This window comes from Ambystoma mexicanum, chromosome 4q (genome assembly GCF_040938575.1).
Source record: "Ambystoma mexicanum isolate Mex_15411 chromosome 4q, UKY_AmexF1_1, whole genome shotgun sequence".
Classification (NCBI taxonomy): Eukaryota; Metazoa; Chordata; class Amphibia; order Caudata; family Ambystomatidae; genus Ambystoma; species Ambystoma mexicanum.
In genome coordinates, this window is record NC_090928.1 from 743791843 (window position 1) to 743816530 (window position 24688).

Consider the following 24688-nt stretch of genomic DNA (forward strand, 5'->3'; position numbering starts at 1 on the left):
AATTCAGCCCAACAGTAGCATCATCTCAACCCAACCAGACCCACTGGAAGCCCTTGACTCACCCATCTTGAATGCCAAATTAAAACAGCAAAAGCATTGTCTCTACCCAACTCGACTGCTGACTTGTCCTGGTGGGAGCCATCAATTCTACCCCTCTTGAACACAAACTTAATCCACAGAGACCCCCATCTCGAAGCTGCCATGATGCTGACTCACCACTGGAGCAACGCATCTCTGTCTGGCCACTGGCTTGACTGCTGAAAAGCACCGGGAGGCATAGCTTAACACTGTCACACCACCAAGGCAAGCAAGAAAGGTTTTGCAGTAGTTGTGGCCCCCCTGGTCTGCCTGAAAGGGCCCTAATGACTTATAAGATCCCCTCTCTTCGTTTTTTGACATTTTCCTGCATAAATAAACTGCCTGCACCTTTTTGCTCCCAAAATATTCATTTGTGAGAGATTTCCCCTACAGGGTTGTGTCTTTAGGGTTTTTAATTAGTTTTTAGTTTTTTTTTTTTTCATTTGATTAATGATTTTAGCCCGGTGAGTGTGTATGCCTTTTTCACCTGCCTGCAGCCCATTCCAGGCCTTTCCATCTCTGTTCAGGCCCCTTGGTGCCTTGGTTGCCGCCCCGCTCCCACGCGCACCCTCTTCCGTGTTCCCCTGCCTTCCGCCTCCCGACCCACCCACTCCCGCTCTGATTGGTCCCGTGGACCGTGTGTGCCAGGCCTAGCGGCCATGTAGCTGCACCAGGCTCCATTTGCCGTAAGGAAGCCCGGTGATTGTGTGTGCCTTTTTCACCTGCCTGCAGCCCATTCTGGGCCTTTCCATCTCTGTTCAGGGCCCTTAGTGCCTTGGTTGCTACCTGGCTCCCACCCTGCACCCTCTTCCGTGTTCCCCTGCCTCCCGGCTCCCGACCCGCCCACCCCCGCTCTGATTGGTCCTGAGGACCGTGTGTGCCAGGCCTAGCGGCCGTGTTGCTGCACCAGGCTCTATTTGCCGTAAGGAAGCCCGGTGAGTGTGTGTGCCTTTTTCACGTGCCTGCAGCCCATTCCGGGCCTTTCCATCTCTGATCAGGCCCCTTGGTGCCTTGGTTGCCACCCCGCTCCCACTCTGCACCCTCTTCCGTGTTTCCCTGCCTCCCGCCTCCCAACCCGCCCACCCCAGCTCTGATTGGACCTCGAGCCCTTCATCACTGATCCTCCCAGGGCAGCCTCTGCCCGTGCAGCCCTGCGGCTAAGGGCCCCAAGGCCAAGGGCAGCTCCAACAGAGGCGGTCCCAGGAAGTGTCAGCAGGTGTCCGCAGGGGAAGCCAGTGGCCAGCCGTCAACCAGCAACTAAAAGGACCAGTACGGTAGGGTGGCTTGGGTTGGGGAGAGGTACAGCTCCACCCTAGATACCTGTCCACTAGGCAAAACCAATGTTTATCATTGTGATCACCCCCATTGCCCCAAACTGCATTGATAGCAGGGCCTCTGTGCCCAAATTGCATTATGTGATATCCAAACTGCATTGATCGGCCTCTCTCCCACTATACAGGTGTCTCAAACTTAGCCGGGACTCTGTACCCAAATAGCATTGTCTGATCTCCAAACTGTATTGATATGCCTCTCTCCCACTATACAGGTGTCTCAAACTTAGCAGGGCCTCTGTACCCAAATTGCATTGTGTGATCCCAAACTGCATTGATAGCAGGGCCTCTGTGCCCAAATCACATTGTGTGATACCCAAACTGAATTGATAGCAGGGCCTCTGTGCCCAAATTTCATTGTGTGATCCCAAACTGCATTGATAGCAGGGCCTCTGTGCCCAGATTGCATTGTGTGATCCCCAAACTGCATTGATAGCAGGGCCTCTGTGCCCAAATCACATTGTGTGATACCCAAACTGAATTGATAGCAGGGCCTCTGTGCCCAAATTGCATTGTGTGATCTCCAAACTGCATTGATAGGCCTCTCTCCCACTATACAGGTGTCCCAAACTTAGCAGGGCATCTGTGCCCAAATTGCATTATCTGTTCTCCAAAGTGCATTGATAGCAGGGCCCCTGTGCCCAACTTACATATTGTGATCTCCAAACTGCATTGATAGGGCTCTCTCCCACTATACAGGTGTCTCAAACTTAGCAGGGCCTCTGTGCCCAACTTGCATTGTGTGATCCCCAAACTGAATTGATAGCAGGGCCTCTATGCCCAAATTGCATTGTGTGATCCCCAAACTGCATTGATAGCAGGGCCTCTGTGCCCAAATTGCATTGTGTGATCTCCAAACTGCATTGATAGGCCTCTCTCCCACTATACAGGTGTCTCAAACTTAGCAGGGTCTCTTTGCCCAAACTGCATTGTCTGTTCTCCAAACTGCCTTGATAGCAGGGCCTCTGTGCCCAATTGCATTGTGTGATCTCCGGACTGCATTGATAGACCTCTCTCCCACTATACAGGTGTCTCAAACTTAGCGGGGGCTCTGTGCCCAAATTGCATGGTCTGATCCCCAAACTGCATTGATAGGCCTCTCTCCCACTATACGGGTGTCTCAAACTTAGCAGGGCCTCTGTGCCTAATTTACATTGTGTGATCTCCAAACTGCATTGATAGGCCTCTCTCCCACTATACAGCTGTCTCAAACTTAGCAGGGCCTCTGTGACCAAATTGCATTGTCTGATCCCCAAACTGCATTGATAGGCCTCTCTCCCACTATACAGGTGTCTCAAACTTAGCAGGGCCTCTGTGACCAAATTGCACTGGTGATCTCCAAACTGCAGTGATATGCTTCTCTCCCACTATGCAGGTGTCTCAAACTTAGCAGGGCTTCTGTGCCCAAACTGCACTGTCTGATCTCCAAATCGCATTGATAGGCCTCTCTCCCACTGTACAGGTGTCTCAAATTTGATAAGCCTCTCTCCCATTATATAGGTATCTCAAATTTTGTTCACTCTCAAATCTAGCTCACTCGCAAATTTAGATAACTCTCAAGTGAGACAGAAGCCACCAGTGAATTACGGTGGTGGGTCACTCTGACTAGGGCCCCTCGCATCACAAGGTGAAAGTCCAAGCTGCGCCCATCCAAGCCACCCTCCAACCAACAAATACCCTTCCCAACCCACACAGCCTGCTCACCACAGCAAACCGGGCTCAGGGAGACAGACAGTAAAGAGAGCTACTGATAACACCCAACTTAATAACCCTTACCACCCCCTTCCCCTAGGACAGCGACTGCACGAGTCGCCAACTTCAGCCGGAACAACACCTACAGACGGAGCCCAAACTAGTAGCGGACACCCCCTCACCCGCCACTACACCACAAGACCACAAGACAACAAAACCAGAGCAGCACCAACTAGACGTCACAAAACAAAGACTAAACAACTCTCAATCGTACAATGCCGCGCAAACGACCGATCCCAAGGAAGAGACGAAGAGATGAAAGAACAAACACTCCAGAACAGCAACTTAGAACAACAACCATAGACTGGACCCCCACAAACAGAAGCACAAACGGAAGCAACTCTGAGAGAAGAGAAAAATCCCTCTACCTAACTCCATACCTCGCAGACAACTGGCCACCACGGCAATCTGACCCAACATTAGAAGCAGCAACATCAAACAACCTAACACAAGCAAGTAGAAGGATGAACAACAAACAGACGACCGACGCAATAACCCCCTACATCACCAAAGCAAGAGGAACCTCCGATCAACAACCACAACTCCCGGAAGATGAACCCTATGAAAACACAAAAAACCCAAGACAAAACCTAGAAGAACTCTTCGAAGATGCTAACACCCCAAATCCCACAGCCCAACAAGTGACCAACCAGGAAGGAAACCTCAACACCGAGCAGAAGACGACCTCGACAAAGCCCAAACCAAACAACACCTCCAAACTTCACTGCAATCTAATAAATGCAAGATCCAAGTCAAAGCACTCAACAGAGATCTTTGACCTACTCGACGACAACAGCATTGACATCCTGTTCATCACTGAAACATGGCTGGATGACAACTACAAAATCACACTCCAAAGCTGCCTTCCGACCCATTTCAAATGCCTACAAATAAACAGAAAAAACAAAAAAGGAGGAGGCATCACTATAGCATTCAAAGAACACCTGAAAATAAAAACTGACAAACCACTCAACATCCTCAACTGCGAAACCATGGTAATACACCTAACAGCGAGCCCAAAATCCAACATCACATTCATCCTGGTATACAGACCACTGACATATAATGCAACATTCGTCTATAACTTCATAGAAGCCATCACCAATTTAGCCATCAACCACGAACACCTAGTCATCCTGGGGGACTTCAGCATCTGGTTTGAAGACAGCCACGCCAACTCCCAAAACTCAGTAATTGAACAACTCAACACCATGAAACTACAGCAACTAGTCAAAGGAGCAACGCACTCGGCAGGACACACCCTAGACGCAATTTTCACCAAAGAAAAACTCATCACCACGGCACCTCCATTACAAATACTGTGGAGCGACCATCACATCATCCCATTCGTGGTCACTCTGCCTACCCAAGCCTACATCCAACATCCGAAACTCACAACCACCACCAAAAGAAACTGGAAACAAGTCAAAGAAAGCAACCTATTCGAACAACTGGAATTAACGAAACCCTCAACTACAGAACTGGAGCTAGCTGACCTAGACGGGAAAGCAGAGATACTGCACAAATGGATCGCAGATACAATAGACAAGATCGCCCCAGAAAAACTGTTCACCCCATCAAAAAAAAGAGCAATGGCAAAATGGTTCACCCACTATTAAACTCCAAGAAAAAGGAAAACAAAAAGATGGAATTGGAATGGAGGAAAGAATACAACCCAGGGAAAAAAACACTGTACCAGAAACAAATCCGCGCATACAAGAAGGAAATTCAAAAGGCAAAGAGAAGACATTATGATGACAGAATCAACAATGCCACCAAAACACAAAAAGAAATGTTTAGCATCATTGAAGAAATGAGAAACCCACCAGGCTGCGATAAGACCCCAACCCCATCAGAAAAACTATGCAACGACCTGGCGGACCACTTAAAAAAAAAATCAATGCCATCGACAAACCATACAAGAGCAACCAACCAACCACAACATACAACCCAACGAACCTAACAAGGAACCACAGCACAAACTCCAAAGCTTTCCTGAAATAGCAGAGGCATTCACAATGCTGGTAAAACGAAGCAAGAAAGCGGGATCACCCATCGACCCCTGTCCCCCAGACATCTACCAATCAATCCTTGTGCAAGGATCGCCAACAGAACATTACAGAAACCTTCTAAATCTATCACTATCAACAGGGACTGTACCGAAGATCTTCAAATCAGCATACATCAAGCCACTCTTGAAAAACACAAGTGGTGACGTAGATGACCTTTCCAACTACTGGCCGATCTCTAACATCCCCTACCCAGCAAAACATCTAGAAACCTTTGTATATAAACTAACCCAAGAACACGTAGAAAAAAGCCACCTGCTGGACCAAGCTCAAATCGGTTTCAGACCAGCGAGAGGAACGGAAACAGCACTACTATCCATCTGGGAGGACCTCAAAACTAACGCAGACTCAAACACTACCTCAGCCCTTATTCTGCTCGACCTCTCTGCAGCCTTTGACACAGTTAGCCACGACACACTGACCAAAAGACTAGAAGACATAGGCATAACAGCTCAGCACTACGCTGGACCAAATCATTCCTAGCAGACAGAACAGAAACCGTATGGATCAAACCTTTCAAATCCACTCCACGAGTTAACGACTGTGGAGTGCCACAAGGATCCTCACTATCTCCACCATATTTCAACATCTATCAGACCCCGGTCATCAGAATCTTCAAAAAATACAACATTACATGTTACAACTACACAGATGACACTCAGGTCATCTACAAAATCAAAGACACCGACGCCGACCATTCAACCCTAATCGACTGTCTAAAAGAAGTCTTCAACTGGATGGATGCCAACAACCTGAAAATCAACCCAGGAAAGACAGAAATCATGATTGTATCCAAAGACCAAGAGAACGAAACCACCATCCCATGGCCTACGGAAATGGGATACACACGGACACCATCGAAGGTAGTAAGAAATCTGGGAGTCGTAATGGACAACACCCTAACCCTGGAACCACAAATAAATGCAACAGTGAAGAAATGTTTTTTTCTCCTCCACACGGCAAGAAGAATTCTACCCTTCCTCTCCTTCACGCACAAAACACTCACTATCGTCGCCCTAATCATGTCAAAAATCGACTATGCAAACAGCCTCTACCTCGGAATACCAGAATACCTCCTGAAGAAACTGCAACGGATCCAAAATGCAGCAGCAAGACTACTCCTCAAACTATCCAGAAGAGACCACATCACTCCAGCCCTAAAAACACTACACTGGCTCCCAGTAAAACAACGCATCACCTTCAAAACAATGTGCATAACGCACAGGGCAATCAGCGGACAAGAAGCAGAATTCCTACAAAAGAAAATAACAGTCTACAAACCAACGAGACCCCTACGATCAAGCAACGAAATCCGCCTGGAACTCAAACCATATCTTAAGAAAAAACTTGGAGGCACCTCCTTCTACCACTTAGCCGCAAAAACCTGGAACTTCCCAAAAGAAATAAGAAACACTGAAGATCACCGAAAATTCAGGAAATCACTAAAAACCTGGCTCTTCAACACCACAGACTAAATCTGGAAACCAAAACCGGAAAAAATTATGACTAAGCCGGAAAGGACACGGACATCCCCGACCCGAGAGGGTAGCTCCCACGGCACCTGGACAGGTGACACCGGATAGACTGGAACACAGGCGGCATGCACAGAGGCTGAGTCAACTATCCCAGACAATCCGACCAACACTTTTGCCCGCCCCTTCGTTACCTCCAGGTACCACAGTAGTGTGGAATTGTCGAGACATTGGCAATCACCACACTACCTGAGAGGTTGACATTGCCAGGTGTACTGGCCACAGGAGTATGAAGGGAGGATAAGGGGAGCTATGAGAGAGCATGTTAAAAGTGGGGGCCAGAGGAGTAAGGAACCTTGTATACCAGTCGGACCCAGATCAGGACAGAGCCGCATCAGGGGAGACTATGCAAGCCGAGCACCTCAATTCAGGAAAGAGACGCAAACTAACCAACCCTACTAACAATTTCCCTTTCTGCATACACCGCTCAAACTCCAAACCAAACACAGCCAAAACCTACAGCACAACAAACCGCACAAACTTCTCTACATTGCAACAACAAAACAAAAACACACATAGGGCCTCATTACACGGATGGCGTTAGGGATTTACCGGTACCGGTAAAATACCGGTACCGGTAAATCCCTACCACCTTACTATGAGGTCCCTTTGGGGGTTAGGGGATTTAACGCCTGCTTTTTGCAGGCGTTAAAATCCAACCCGCTAAGGGACCTCGGAGCTAATTACGGCACCGCAAAATTGCGGTGCCATAATTAGCGCCTTCCCCATTCCCATAGAGCCCTATGGGGCAGAAATGGGAATGGGGAAGGGCAATGGCGGAAGGGGGATTTACCGCCCCTCCAACCTTGGAATGGGGCGGTAAATCCCCTTTCCGCCAAGGCGGTGCCGGTATTTTACCGGCATGAGCCATGGCGCTAATAGCGCCATGGCTCACCGCCTTCCGTGTAATGAGGCCCATAGTCTTGCACAACAGTACACGATGACTACCGGCCGCAAACACCCCAGGCCCAGCCAACGGACCCACCGAGCTGAGGACGCCAACAGCACATAACTGCTCTCTTGCACTTTTCCTGCTTCCTCCCATTAACTCAACCTCCCCTCCTCTTTCAGAGCCGCCAGACTGCCAGGGGACCACTCCGGTGGTGATAGTGCACGGTACAAATGGCCTTTAACATTAACATTAACATTTTATTTTTATAAAACTTTGATTGGACATTCTTTTATTTTGAATTCATTGTTCTAATGTTGTTTGGTTTGCTTGTGTTACCAAGTCCCCTCCCCTTTTGTAGAGTATAGCTTGCCGTCAGCCTACAGTGTCAAAACCAGCCAAGGAGGTATACTGCTCATGTTCTGATTTGTTCACCTTTGTGATTGGGATCACTGTTTGTTTAGTAGTAGTGTGGATGAGTGTGTGTTTAGCCACTACCCATCCCTGTACTTCTGCATAACAGCAGTAATTGTGTCACACTGACGAAATTCAAATATGTAGTGGAGCAAAACATGCATGCCTTCTGTCCCATCTTGTATTTGATCTCATACTAGCTTTTGGTCTTAGAAACAATGATGACTACATAATGATCACCATCAGAATAACGGAAGTTGCAAACCCTCCTATTTGCAGACGGCATGCTCTTGTGTCTAAGTAATTATGATTGTGATCTATCCTGCGTCATTTAGATGATCAAAAATGGGATTAATGTACAGGCGACAAAATATTTAGGGATGCATTAATGATCATGCACTCACAAGGTAACAACAACATCTTGAGGTTTATCACTTTAAACTATGAGCTGCAACAGACAACATAAAAAATTCAGCAATGATTTTCCCAAAATAAACATAGCAGTTGTTTTATTCTAAGTCTAGACCCCACTATTTCTAGCCATCACCATACATCTGGAGTTATGGTCTTGCCTGAAGGTGAGCATGTGCCATAATATCAGCACAGTCAAGATGACGGTCTTTGCAAAACGTCTGTAAACCATCTGAACCACACTCTGACCCCAAAGGCCAAATTTAAGACAATAAACAAATTAATCTGTGGCTTTGTGTGGGATGAGAAAAAAACGAGATTGTCATTGTCTAAGAAATCACAATGTTCCCCGGTATGTATTAATCCCAACATGTGAGTAAATTAGTGAATATTGAACTGTTGGTCATGAAGGATGAGCACCACAGACAGGATTGAAGACCTGAAAAACGAAAATGGCAAATTAAAATCATTCAGAGCGCTGAACAAGGAGCGCATCCTCCAGAACTCAGAAATATGTAATTTCTTCCACATGCCGCCCCAGTCACTCCCTTCAATGCTCAATTGCACATGACTGCAGAAGAGCCACCCGCTCTCTGCTGACCATGCACAGGTATAGAAAGAACACTCAGGCTTTCAATTCTCACTGATGTGCCACCCATTCCCTACTCCATCCCACCTATACCAAGTGCTTGTAACAAGCACCTCTGAACGCTCAGCTCTGCATCATCTTTCAGCTCAGAAACTCCACGTCCCCATTCCCTCACCCCCTCATCTCACCTGTGTGCTCATCAACATGCGATCAGTAACTGTCCATGCCACAGACATCCAAGACCTGATCATCAACTTAAACCTTTACATACTAGCCATTACAAAATCATGGCTCCACCTTGCCATTGGCCCGGCACTCTCCATCACCATTCCTCATGGGAATACCATCCATCGCTGTGATCGCCCCTTTATACACCCTCCACATTGCCTATCGCACTCCAGGGCGTAAGACCTCTTACAGCACATTCACGCCAACATCAAACCCACCTCCAAAATACTTATCATGGGGGACCTCAACCTGGGCTACAATGGCCCTGCAGACAGTGACGCCCTCAATCTTGCCAACTCTCTGAATGCCCAAGGCTTCACAAAACATGTCTCCAGCCCGACACATTGGGCCTCATTACGAGTCCAGAGGTATCTGTGCCGGAAAAACTGGCAGGCTGCCGCCGGACCCGGAATGAATTACCGCCTCTGGACTTGCCGGATTTACCGGGGCATTAAAGCCCAGGTTGTCCGGTAATTCCGGAGGTGGAATAACGTTACTCCCCATTCCAATGGAGTCCCATACTCCATGGGATGGGGACCATGGAAACACCGGCACCGTCATTAACGGTGCTGGTGTTTCCATTTCCGTCTGCAGACGGGTGGCGTTACTCTCCCCAGGTCAGACCTGGTGGGACTAACACCACCCACCTGCAGAACTCGTAGTTTGCCAGTCCGGAAACAATGGTGGCGGCGGGTTTACCGCCACCGTTGTTTCTGGACCGGCAGGGTCATAATGAGGCCCATTGGCTAGGGAGAACTTTAGATTGGATCGCCAACCTCAACTGCCCCACCACTGTCATAGCCAACTGCCCTGACCTCGGGACTAACCACCACACTATCATCTTCAATGCACTGATATGCTACTCACAGACCACCTTCAACACCCCTCTCCAGCCAGCAATCACACGCTGCTCCCGTAAACTCACCAAGGAGTGCCTCCTCCCCCTCCTGCTTACAGATCACACACTCGCACGTGAATCGCTGCCCTCGGATCCCACTGCACTCCTCAACATATATAACTGTCATTTCCACAGCAGTTGACACCATTGCCCTGCTCAAACTGTGTAATGCCAAACCCACTACTCGTAGGAACGCTTGGTACACCCCTAACTTCAAACCATGAGGACCATGAAACGCATGCTGGAAGCAAGCTGATGCAACTCCCACACAGTAACTAACAAACCATGTCTCACTAACTTGTCCAAAGATTGCAAGCAGGCCATCCTCACAGCCAATCTCCAACAGAATTTCCCAAGCCCAGTCCCAACCATGTGAGCTATTCTCTATCTTATATGATATAGAGACCCATGTCCCACCCACCATCAACTTTAACAAGGATGCAGCCTTTACCAACAAAATCCCCATCGTTCAACAAAAGATGTGAGTGAAGCAAGAAGCCTCCCAGCTGATGCCCCACACCTGAACCGCACACCTAACTCTGCCTCACCAACCACTCCCACCCCAATTGGCTATCCCCATCTCTGAAGATGTCACCAAAATCATTGCAAGCCTCAAACCCTTTCATTTTCAAGCAGACACTTGTTCTGCACCACTCATCAAAGACTGTGCAGCAGCCCTCACACATTCCTACCTCATAAACAAGAACATCTGAAGCCCACATCAATCAGGTTTCTGCTCAAGGCACGGCACGGAATCTGTGCTCCTTGGCATAAAAAAACAATTAGATGACATCCATGGTTCCGGCAAACCTAGTCCTTTTACTTCTGCTCGACCTATCAGCAGCATTTGGCTTGGTTAGCCACCACACGCTCTGCCACCACCTCACGATCGCCACTAAGTTATCCCCTGAAGCAACCAGCTGGGTCACCTCATTTCTAGCAGACAGGACTGCTTGAGTCTATGCAGGGAATGCATCTGCCATCCCCACACCAGTTCTTTGTGGGGTTCCCCAAGGCTCCTGCGCCTTCCCCTCCCCTTACAACATATACATCAAGCCCCTTTTACGGCCATCTAGATGCCCCCAGTATTTCCTATGCCAACTAGGCCGATGATACCCAGATCCTCCTCCCACTTACAGGTGGCCACACACAAGACACAATCTACATCAACAAAATGTATAACACCATGCAAGCCTGTATGGCCACACACCAACTGTGTCTCAATACAGACAAACCTGAGTTCCTCTTAGTGGGCCCCCCTCAAAACTAGCCAAACTAGACCCAGCCTTTCAGTCCTTCACAATTGACACCATCACTATCCCAGTCTCTCCCCATGTCAAAACTCTGGGAGTCTTCCTGGACTCGAATCTCAACATGACCCAACATGTACACACTATCGCCTCGTCAGCTGCCCACACCACCAAGCACTTGAATGCAGCTAAACCTTTCCTCACCACTCAAAACTGACTAACCATAGCTAAAGCAGTAATCGGCTCCCCACTAAACTACTGCAACTCCCTCCTAGTAGTCACCTCTAAGTGCAACCTCAATAAATTCCAGACTATACAAAAGAATGCTATCCGTGCAGCCATGAACCTGACCAAACGGGACCATGATGACAGACCATAGAAAAGCTGCCCACTGGTTACCCATAAGAGAGCGAATTAACTTCAAAATTCTTTCCATCACCCAGTGCTGCCTCTCAAATTCTGCATCGTCTACCTCTCGCACAGCCTCATCAGACATACCTCCTCAAGATCAATCAGAGCAGCCTACAGCGACCGCCTGACCATCCCACAATGTATGCACTCGAAAGCTGGAGGTTCTAGCTTCCCATTCATTGCTGCACATCTCTGGAACACCCTGCCCCATCTGAGGGCCGAAACTGCATACTGGCCATTTAGGAAGCAACTCAAAACCAGACTTTTTAAAAGAATCCAGTGTACTCCTTTCTGCTGCTACCCTTACCCTCTTCCCTTCCTTCTGTAGCCAGCACCTGGATGCCTGCAGGCTTTGCACACTCTACTTAAATAAAGAAATGTTTCTTAGGGATGTAATAACCTTAGTCGTGCTTGGTCCAAATGTGAGTGGCAAAGTATGTTTATTTAATGTTTTATCTTGATGTTGTTTTCATGTCAATAGTTCTGAACGAATTTTAGGTTGTGCCTTCTCTATTGCCATCTTAATTACCTTGTCTGGATAACCGCGCTGTAATAACTTCATCTGTAACAAAGTGGCTTCTTCGTCAAAGTCTTGTTCTTTCATGCTAATATTCTGCAATCTTAAGAATTGTGAATATGGTAAATTCTGAACCAGCATTCTCGTATGGTTAGACTTACAATGTAACACATAATTGCGATAAGTACTCTGATGAAAGAGAGCAAAACTGATTTTGTGATCATCCTGTAATATAGCATTGCTATCCAAAAACTTAACCATGTGTTGAGACCAAGTGGAAGTGAATTTTATAGTGTCATGTATTGAGTTAATGTTAGTCAAAAAATCAGATAGGTCTACCGGTGATACCTCCCACAGATAAAAAAAGTCATCAATAAATCACATTGGAACACTGCCAGTATAACATTATGCTAGCACGATACTATGTCGCATACGGCCCTTAATAGGAAGAAACCAGCTTCTAGAAGGTTTCACCGTTTGTGGCTGATCATCTCCAGCTCTTGCAGGAAGACTGAAGGAACTCAGTCTAAGAGAAGGACCGCTCATAAAGGGTAAAATACCATATGTGGTTGGTGGGCCCTCACAACAGCCAGTTTAATCTACATTAAAAAACCTAAAAAACAGCAGACCACTCAACATTATTGTTCTAGCCATGATGAAAGTGGTTTCAACACCTGGATACCACTGAAACCGGTTGGTTCATCTTTACACTGTGTCTGTGCATGAAATAGATTAAAAATTGAAGAACCGGTGCGAGACTACAGTTTGATCTCTCCATAAAACAAAAGGATAGACCAATATCTTTTTGACATTCTCGCGTTTGAGGTTCAGGAGAAGCACGAGGACAGAGGGGAATTCACATTAGAACTCTGGTCCACCTATTTAAATTTTAAATTTAAATTTTAACTATATCCAGCTACACACACCATGGTTTTGTGGTTCAAATGTCATAGTACCAACCAGGGACCTGTTGGACTTTTAAGAATATCTGTCCTCCATAGAAACTGAATAAAGTTGAAAAAATGTTTCACTTGGAAGACAGTCTTGATATATGGTAAAAAGACAACAAAAAATTGCAACCAAATAATGGTCTCTTTGAAAATGATCTAAAAACAAGATTACCTGAATCACATTGTCCGACATCAATAAATCTCAGCCACCGTTTTCCACCTCTTTTCCATTCCACTGAGTCCAAAGTGTTTGTATATTCAAATTGTTGCATGATCAAATTGGCATATGCCGGTGCATATCTGGCCCACATGGAGGTGCCTTTCAATTGTTGAAAACATTATTTCCCAAACTTGAAATAACTATTGGACAAGACAAATCGTAAAAGATCACACAGAAAACAATGATTTAAATCCATTACTTGCTGTCTTTGGAAAGTCACTGCTCCGCCTCAATCCCTTACTCATGTGGAATATTAGGGTAAAGGCTGGCTACATAAATTGTTTTTGCTGTTGTTGTTTTTTCTATAATCTTTATTGTGCATTTGGTAATTCAACCTTTTGCACATCAACATATGGAGTCCACAGGAAACATATCACTTAAAGAGCAAAATACAAAAATTTCACAAGGCCATGGCATTCAGTAAATAAAAACAGGACGTCCAGTGAAGGCGATTTCCCTGTAGATTAACCACTGGGTTAGTAGTCAATTTAGCCTTAGGCTTGATAGTGCAGGCTAAATCAATGGAAACAATTGCATGATCACTGAGTTTGGTGGTGCATATATCAAGGCTCGGGCTACAGTTATGCATGGCATTGTTGATAAAAACAAAATCAATTCTGCTTTTAAAAGTGCCATTCAACCATGTGGGTCTATATCCACCATCCTTGGTGGGCAGAGTGGCCGTATCCAATTCAGCAAGGATGTAGCACCAGTTCCCTCCCTGTTTGCCCGGTTATGCCACGGAGACCCTCACCGGGTACTGGGCTGTGTCAGCCACACAATCCACATTGAAGTCTCCTGCCAGAATTATGGGACCCTTGTGGTTGGTGGCACACCACTCCCGTAGGGTATTTGTGACTGGTATTTGTGACTGTACTTTAAGGGAGGCGGTGGAATCACCGCCCAGGGAGTCATAGATGGTCATCAATAATGAGGGGCATATGTGGAAAGGAGAACTGTGCATGCCCCTGCAAATAACGTAGCTGTGTGTCCACCTGGCCTTATGGGGTTTCAAGATGTATGCACCCTTAGTGCCCACGCATAAGCCGTCTTTAGGTTGCCCTGAAAGCGGGATCTTTGACAGACTAAAGAGCAATGTAAAGCCATTTAGATCTAAAGTGCTTGTCAGAGGGCGTGGCTTCGCACTGAAGTGAGTGGTATGGCATTGTAGGAGCTCCTGCTGCATCTCCGCCAACAATGACAGTTTCACTGGAGCAGCTCCATGTAAAAGCTCCATAAATAACGATTGGAGCGAGGAAGGGTCGGGTCCTGAATGCCCAGAACCTTAGGGTTCGTGCACCCTTTCCACATCGTTGTTGAAGGTCGTCTGTGTGCACCCTGGCAGGAAGGAAAATGGCGGCGCTCCGTCCTGGAGCTTCGGAGAGAGAGTGCGAGCTATGTGGAGCTACAAATGAGGGGGCGAATATGTGCTCCTTACAAACTGAGGGATAACAGCGAACAGAGAATATTGAAGGCATTGAAGGCATGCTGCTGCTGTTAATTCAACACAGACTCTATCTTACAGTCTAATTGCCCAGCAAACCCAGGGCACACAGATCCACCCCTGACAAGCCGAGCTGCGGCTCCGGAAAACAACAGAAGCGGTTGGGACTTTGTAAGGATGAATCAGAGCATACTAAGGCTGAAGTGCAGCTCTGGACCTGATGTGCTCCGCACCCGAGCAACGCTGCAGGGGACAGACTATCTGAGCACCTTGCACGGCACTACGGCAGGGCTACACCCAGCCTGGGTGACTCATTCTAAAGGCTGACTGGAGTCGTATGCAAATCACTTGGGTTCTGGGTGCGCCCAGTCACACTCCCAACGACCACCATCACGTTGCTGCGGGCAAGCAAGTGGATCCTTAAGGGCTGGAGCCCATGACTCATAAGGTAGGTGGTGGGAGCCCGGGAGTGGGGATACGACCCCCGTTCTCTCCTCCCGCATCCCTTCTGGGTGGATGGCAGTGCGGGCCAGGCGAGGGTCTGCGCTCAAAATAGCAGAGGATGCTGGAGTCGCCGGGATTGGGCCCAAGGATCATGGGAAGATTACTCCCACTGCACTCTACCTCATCAACTACCATTCTGGCAGCATCCCAACTTAATAGCCGCTCATCTCCAGACCCGCTGGATGGTGGGGGTCCTTGACTGTCTATGTTTATCTCTGGATCCTCTCTTGGAGTTGTGTGCTGCCTGAAGCGGCCTTATACTCTATGGGGCCCCAATATCACACACCCAGATCCATTCCTGAGGCTCAAGACAGTGAGGTCTGCCACCTATTGCATCTATCCTCCAAATATTCCTGCAGTGGGGCAGAATCCCACACACACTCCTTGGATCCTCCCATTTGGTGCTGCTGAGACTATGGCTGCTTCTTTAGCACAGTGGGAGGGGGCCCTTGTCTGCTGACCCTGGAACACTCACACAACTAGTGCAGCAGGGGGCCTAGGTGAACTCAGGAGCCTGGAGTCCCATTTGGCCATTCTTCATCCGCCCGGCCACCCTGCCCTAAGGCGGGTCTAGAGGATCCACTCGTCGCACTCAGCGGGACCTGGTCCTGTCTGTCCCCTGGAGGCTTTGGAGGGGAGGGGCACTCTGTGGATATCCTTGCTCTAACGCTGAGGAGTTGGGGCGGTTCGCTCCCCTGCTTGGAATCCACTCTAAGGATCTGAAATCTGGTCCCCAGCGTGGGTCCCTGTGGTGGGGCCTGGGCCCCATGTGACTCCTGACTACCTTCTTGGCTGCTGAGATTAAATGCTTAGGGATATCAGGGAACTTGTTGAATAAGGGGAAACCTGGTCTGCCAACCCCGTATTGAACTGGGGCTCTCTCCCCTACCCCCTCCTCTCTGATAGCGCAGTACATTAGAGGAATCAAACAAGGGAGGTTTGGACTCTCGGGATAAAGGGGGAAAGATGGTGAAAGGTGGTAAAAACATTAAGCAGCTGGACATCTCGACGTTAATGAATCAACCCACCTCTGAGAGAATGAAGAAGGGCGACCAAACTGACCCGCAATCAGGGGAGCCACCAGCGGCAACAGGCGGCACCTCTCCCACTCAACCTGTTACAAAATTAGATTTGCAGGAGCTCCTGGCAGCCATGACGAGGGAATTCCATAAAGGAACCAAACAAGTCATGAGCAAAATATCCACGTTGGACAAGCATGTGGCATCAATTGTAGGCAGAAGAGCTGATGTTGAGAACACTCTCTGTGAACTCTTATTCAAAGCTGAAGAAATTAATGATAGAGTCGATGCCCTCGAGGCTAAATGCGAGGCTTTGGAAGCTAAACAGGAGGATGGTGAGAATCGCTCAAGGCGTAATAACATACACCTAAGGGGAATCCCTAACTCGGTCTCAGACGCAGACTTGGAAAGCTACACCAAGGACCTATTCCGATTCATAATCACGCTGCCCAATGACTACCAGCTTGAAATAGATTGAGTTCACCGAACAAGAGTCAGGCAATCCTTCTCTGCCCCCCTGGACATCCTAGCCAGGATTAATTTCTTCAAGGTTAAGGAGGAAATCATGCGGGAGTCCAGGAACACCAGACCCATCCAATTCATGGGAGTGGCCATTCTACTGTTCCAAGACCTCACTAATGTTACCCTCCTCAAGTGAAAAGCATTGTAGCATTTAGCTGAATGGCTGATGGATAAGAAGGTTACAAACCACTTGGGCTTTCTGACCTCCCTGATCTTCACCTGGGAAGGCAAACAAAAACAGATTCACTCCCCAAAGGAAGCTGAGAAGTTCATAGGGTCTGGAGTGGAGAGCAAAGGCTCGTAAATAATCTCTGCCTCCCGAGACCCAGCAGAGAAACCAACCACGAGCACCTGGACAAGAGTGAGCAGGAGGCGCTATATACAGAGCCCGATTCTGGAAACATAATAAGGACCCGGACTGAATGGAGCATCTTGCCCGGAATCACCAATCAGGAATCTTCTTTTCTAATCTTCCCATGGGTTGGTGACCACTGATAGTCTACCGGGAGGAAAACAAATGGTGAACCCCCATGCCGCTGTGACTGCAATTGAAGTGCTATCTCTTCCCAGTAACCTTTAAGAAGGGGGTTTTTAACCCCAGGCACGACAATGAGGCATACTTATGGTATTGTTGGGTGTGTACTGTTTTAGCATATTGGAGAATTCCTCCTTTTCCATCTTGAAATTATGCTGTTTATCCTACATTAGGCGCAGTTGGCCATTAGTTGTTGGTGGTGGGATTGAGCCGGAAACCCCGTTGGTGTAGGGCTGTTCCCGACCACTTTTAGGGGGCGAGGAGAGGAGGGAAGTGGGGGGGTTGGGTTGGGGTTTGAGTTAAGGGGGGAAATGTTACTCAGGGAAATTCATAAAACTAAAGGCAACAAGACATCTACAGGCAACATCCATCTGGCCACACTCAGGCAGGTAATTCATACTTCACACACAAGCAAGGGCATCTCAACTAACACAATTAGTAGCATTCACACCAGTAGAGACCATGGGCTCTAGCATTGAACGGGAAATTAGAATGCTACCGTGGAATGTGCAGGGGCTCAAATTCCCAGGTAAAAGGAAATCAATACAGCGTAGATTAAGACAACTCGCAGGCGACATTGTATGTCTGCAGGATGCCCATTTGCTTCAAGCAGATGGGTACAGAATTAAATTCCAAAGATTTAAGAAAACATACTTTGCCGCCTCAGGGGAAAAAAAGGCAGAGGTGGCTATGATGCCAAGTGAAAATGTGCCACTAACCCAAATCACAGTAAAAAGGGATCCCAGGGGTAGATTCCTGCTGCTTAAGGGCCTGTTCCTGGAAGAGCCTATTACCATAGCTGCTATCTACTCTCTGAACACTGAACAGGATAAATTCCTGCGCATCTTATTTCACCAATCGTGGTATTCACTGAGGGTCATCTCCTGATTGAAGGGGACTTCAACATTGTACTGGACCCCCAAGTCGCTAAAACCCTGCCCCCCCCAATAGGGCAGATTTCTCCCAGGCACTGGGGCTGGCGAAATTCATCAGGGAAATGTAAACAGTCAACGTTTGGCAGTTACCTAACATGGGAGTGGCTGACTTTAATTTCTACTCTAATGCTCATAAAGTCTTCTGCAGGATAAATCTGCTTCTTATGCCAGGTTGTCTATTCCCCTGTCTGGAAAAGGTACAAATTCACATGAGGCTCCTTTCAGACCATACCCCTGTCACAGCGGATCTACGGATTCAGGGTTCTCCAGCCCCTCCCCAAAAATGTGGGAAATAACAAGATGCCAACCTTCTTGATGCCATTATAAAAAGAGAACTGGGCGAGACCCTTGTTCACTACTTCAATGAGAACACGACTAGGGATTCCCCTATTGCAATGATCTGGGACGCAATGAAGTCGGTGGTGCGGGAGGCGCTGATTAGTGCAGGTGCAGAACAAAGAAGGATCTCTCGACTCCAAGGCACTAAACTAGAAGCTGTAGTCGCTGACCTGGAAAGTAATTCTAAAAAATGGCATACGAGGAAAGGGGAGAGGGTACTCAAAAAAGCCAAAGTAGCCCTATAAATGCACTGGGCAGACAGATCAGCTAAGGCCCTTGCAAATACGAAACAATTCTACTTCATCAATGGCAATAAAGCAAACCGTGTTCTGGCACATAAATTAAAAAAGGTACATAATAGAAATAATATCTTAAAGCTGAAGGGGGGTGATGGTAAGATGCCATTTACTGAACAAGAAAAAAGGGATCTGATGGTTGAGCACCATAGTCAAATCATGGCGGGGCCCCCTATTACACCGGAAACCCACATGGAGCATTTAAGCCCCAGTAATCCCTTTCTTTTCTGGCACTTTTGGACCCCCTAGAGTGGCCAATCTCAACGGAAGAAACGACTGAAGCAATTAAATCCCTGAAAAACCGTGCTCCGGGCCCTGATGGGCTCACTGCCAAATTCTTTAGGTTATACTCACATATCCTGGCCCGGAGCTCTGAGCCTTATTCAATTCCTTCCTCACAACAAAAACTATCACCCCATCAATGGCTGAATCACTCACCATTCTCACTCCCAAACCAGGTAAAGATCCAGAGCTCTGCTCCACCTATAGACCGATCACATTAATCAATAATGATGGAAAAATGTTCTCCAAAATTCTCGCTACTAGGCTGGGCAACGTTCGCCCGAAATTGATAGACCCTTACCAAACAGCATTAATTCCTGGTAGAAGCACCCATGATAATATCAGGCACACAATAAATCTGATAGAAACTGCAACCAGAAAGGGGGATAAATTGGCAGTCATCTCTCTAGATGCCCATAAAGCGTTTGACCTGATGGATTGGGGATACATAAGGGCAACGCTCTCTCATTTTGGGTTTGGCCCAATTTTGTAGCCTGGACTATGTCTAATTATCAAAGCCCCTCCACCCAACTAAGAATGAATGGGACAAAAACAGATAGGATTTGCATAACCAGAAGCACCAGGCAAGGATGCCCACTATCTCCACTTATTATCGCCCTATTAATGGAGCCGTTTGCTTGCAAGCTGCGACAAAACAGTAACATAAAGGGACTTACTGTGGGTGGGAGGGAATTCAAAAAGGCCATGTATGCTGACGATGTCCTCCTTATAATTACACAGATATATAAATGAGCTGGGGCCCTTTGGGAAGAAATAGCGGCCTTTGGGTGAGTCTCTGGATTTAAAGTGAATTATGCTAAATCATCTGCACTGGCAGTTAACATCCCGCGCAAGGAAATAGAAGCGCATGCCCCACTCATCCCCATCCCCTGGGCTTCACCAGCATGGGGTATTAAGGAGACCAAATTCCCCCAAAAAATAGAACGGATATACCAATACAATTTTCCACCTCTATTCAGAGAATTACAAAAGACCTATTATGATGGGAAAAGCAGGAAATCTCTTGGCTAGGGAGAATAACCACGGTTAAAATTAATATTGTCCAGAGGATTATCTACCACTGCACAGCCCTCCCAGTTAATATACCAGAATCAGACCTGAGGAAATTACAGAAAAGCGTAATTAATTTATATGGGCAGGGGAAAAAACGCGTATTGCCATACAAATCATGATCCGTTCTATGGTCCTGGGTGGCATGGGTGCCACGGATCTAGCCAGATACTGCCGGGCAGCTCAGCTCTCTCACGCAATCAAGTGGAAATTCCTGACAAGTCAGCCTCACCTGAAGCGAATCGAGGAGGCATGGTGCCTGGGTCCTCTCTCCACTCTTGGCCACATAGCTCCCACCAGGACTCTGGCAGACTCAAACCCCCCACGAGCACAAGAAATACTATAACAAACTGGCAACAAGCAGCACGCAAATGGGGGTGTACGGGCACAATTGGTCCCCTGACTCCGATTTGGGGTAATCCAGATTTCACCTCTGGCATCCCCCCCAATAGCTTTACAAATTGTAGGAGGGGAGGCCTGAAGAGACTTGGGGACTTCCTCCGAGATGGCTCCCCCCTCACATTCATAGAATGTAAATCAAAGTTCAATGTCCCAGAACCAGAGAGTTTCCACTGGGCACAAATCAGGCACTGGACATCGCAGGGCGAAATCAAAGAAAAAAGGAGGGGGAGACTTGACCGCGTTGGAAAGGACCCTAACAGCATCCGCTCTCAAGGGCAAAATATCCACTTTATATCGACTGTTAGATAACACAGATCCTTCCAGGAAGGAGAAATACATGCTCAGTTGGGAGAAAGACCTGGGATGTACATTAGAAATTGAGGACTGGGGCAGAATTTGTGGAAGACTATATAGCACCACCAAATGCATCACGAACAGGGAAGGGGGATACAAGGTGTGCTACCTGTATCACGTGACTCCTGAACTGTAACACAAAAGTGACCTCACTATTCCCACGGGCTGTTTGAGAGGCTGTTAAAATACTGGAACCCTGTTTCACTTGCTATGGGTCTGCCCAAAATCAATGGGATCTGGAAAGCAGTTTTGGAACATATCAAGCTGATCACAGGGCTGGAGATCGCCTGGGACCCGGGGGTAGTTCTGCTGGGGGACACCAAGGAGGGAGCATTCCCATTAACAGGTCAGATTGCCAAATTAATCATGCACCTACTCACTACTGCTAAGATTTCCATCATTCGTCTTTGGAAACACCCGGAAGTCCCATTGTTGGCTATCTGGTGGTCAAAATGCTGGGACATTGTGGTGTCGGAGAAGATTACTGCCATACTATTGGGGGACAGCACAAGTTTCCAGAACACTTGGGCTCCCTTCATGGAATATGCAGAGAAGTACTCAGGACTGACCTACCTGTCGCCCTCCCATGACCCGTTGGCTCACATAGTACCTCAAGCTGTAAAGAGCTAATGTTCCTCTTATCAACTCTTGCATTAACAACAAGGGAAGTCTATTTCTGATCCCCCATGTGGTGGTTCACTTGCGATAATATTCCTATTTGTGATGATCATACTATGGTAATTACCTGCTTACTTGCTCTGATGTACTTGTTGTCTACCTTCAATAAAACTCCTAATAAAAATGTTTTGTTGAAAAAACAAAAAAAAGTGCTTGTTAGCAAGGTGTCCTGTAGGAATTGTTTTTAGCATTTGGCAGTAGAACTAGGCCCTCTCTGTCCAGCAAAAAGTAGCAATGACCACGTGAATTCCAGGATATGAGTCTGGTTGTGGCAGGGGAAGACGTATATCAGTGGGAATTAGGAGATATGTTTAGCCATGTGCTGGCTACTCGATTGCCATTCCTTATATGTGTCTTTTTTGAGGAGGCTGTGTGGGGGGCACTGCCTAGGCCCTTTGGTCTCAGGTCATATTCAGTGTCCAATACTTTAAAAGGTCTGAAAATAGCCACCTCGAAAGCCAGTTTGGTAAAGTCTGCAGCATGCTGGCAAATCATCTCTGCTGTGTAGCTAGAGGCCATCGTCGCCAGGACCCAGTTGGTAGGGCTGCCGGCTCTGGGCAGTTCGAGGGATGAAATATCATCTTTGATCAGGTTGCAGAATGCCGGGATTAAGCTGAAGAGTTAGAACAGCCACGTTCTGTTAAGAAAGGGGCTGGAGTCAGTGGGGCTTTTTTCAACAATTTTGATATATTATGCTCCAAAGACTGAGACCCATCAGCCTGCCCATACCGAGCCTGGTTTCTACGTTGTTGTGCTTATTCGACCAAGCTCAGCCAGGTGGACTGTGGATTCTTCCCACCTCTGTGGTTGGGTTTTTGAATGTTTTTCAGCTTAGCTGTTTCCGACCCCGGGCGGGTCAAGTCGATTCAAGCAGTACTCTTTTAGCCTTTGCCACGTTTCAGCAAACTCCAATGTGCCAATGATTCTGCTCATGGGCTGATGTCAGATTCTCACCAATTCTTATTTCCATTGCCCCACTGCTGCTGCCCTTATCAGGCAGTTTTGCCGTTGGTGCAATGGAGGATGCAGTAGAATACGGCTGGGGAGTACGATTATGATCGGCATTGGTCTGAGTCCCCCGTCCAAGCTCCTTACAGACTCCAGCCCCAGCCTCAGGCTCTCCAGCATCCTCGAGTACCGCAGGGTGGTAGCCCAACCATCTTGGGGGCCTTGTAAGTGTACCCCCCTTACCACGCCATCACCCAGCTCTTTATTAATAGTATAGAGTCCTTGATTAGGCTCGGGGTTAACTTTAGGTTCGGGTGGACCATGGCCAGCTTTCTGGTCCCCCCTAGGTTTAGGTACGGTACTTGGTTGGAGACTTATGTCCACTTTGTCTGGCCTCACTGCAGGGCTATTCAGCATGGACAATTCAGCACAAAACACTTCCAATGTGTGATGCTCACGATAAGTGACAATGCTATCCGTGTCTTGTTCTGAGACTGGTTCTTTGGTTGGTGTCTTTGCCCCCGATATCTGGAGGTTAGGTGAGGAAGTAGTGGCAGTATCCCATTTGCTGCTAGGAGGTTTGGGACCCAGGGTTGTAGCGCTGCCTATTTTATTTCAGAAGCTGGGCTTTTTCCCTTGAGAGGGGACCCCAAAAAGCCAGGTGCTGTAGGACCTTGCCAAGGAGCAAAGTGGTGTTAGTTTAGTTTTCAGTGAGTTTTGGGACCAGCATAAGTAGGGCTTCCAATTTGGCCTCAATAGACAGGATAGTTTGAGATGGGCCATATACTTCCTCCCCAAAAGTTGCAGTGGTGTTTGCTGTGCTGTCCTCTGTCTCCCCATTCAGGACAGTATCGTCATTGTCCGAGAGGGGCATTATGTCAGCAAGTTTGGTCAGATCAGGAGAGGGTGAAAGTTTGGTCGCTGGAATCTCCATCCCTGCAGCGCTATTGGGACCCAATGATTTTTGCTTAATCTTTTCACACAGATTTAGGAGGTACCCATTGTTGTTGATAGTGAAGGAGTCAAAGTGGGTAGGTCTAAAGGCTCCTGTACTTCAGCCTCTATGATGGTAGAACAGTCGGTGGCTTGTTTATGATTGGGCAATGTTGCCAAAGTTTTATTGAAGAAGCCTACAATGTTTGACTGCCGGGCTGTGCCAATATGGTCTCTTTTCCCTCTTTTTGCATGCGGGTACATGTTCATTTTTTCTGGCTAGGGTAGACGGGCTATGCCCCCGCTTCCTTCTCGAAGCACGTGGAGCTTCCTAAGCCATATCTGGCTTTTCTGGAGTCCATCATTTTTGTGGGCTGTGGGGCAGATGTAGACGATAATGTGAGTGTAGCCGCCAATAAGTAGTGAAGAATTAGGGAAAAGACTGCAGCTACATAGGGCAGGTGAGACAAGAAGAATGGCCAGCCTAATATAAAAGGCAAACGGCAGAAAGTGTCCTGCCCAAGACTTTCTTCAATTGTGTGCATGGGAAGTCCGGGGGCCCCATGTGGCTCAGAGGGATAAGAGCCCAGCAGTCGCTGTCAATGAAAAGAGCCTGAGACCACTGCAATTTCCAACCCCCCACTGCACCGTGAATGTATCTCTGTGAGCACCCAGAGACAGCTTACCCCTCTCTCGCAAATAAACACTGGCCTCAAAACATACCCCCTATGACAGTAGTGCAGAGTCATCGGCCGTATCTGACTTTAGAGCAGGGGGCGGAATGCACTCACTGCTGAGTTCAGAGTATGGTCGGGACCAATAATAGGGGCTCTTGTCAAATAGAGAAGGATAGACCGGAGCTCGAGCGTAGAAATCCAGGGGGTCAG

General features: G+C 47.6%; 1 long non-coding RNA gene across 1 annotated transcript in view; it reads right to left on the reverse strand.

Moving 5' to 3' along the window:
* LOC138467106 (uncharacterized) overlaps positions 1-24688 on the reverse strand; it is a 280174-nt gene that overhangs the window by 255234 nt on the left and 252 nt on the right. The gene's annotated exons all lie outside the window — the stretch shown is intronic.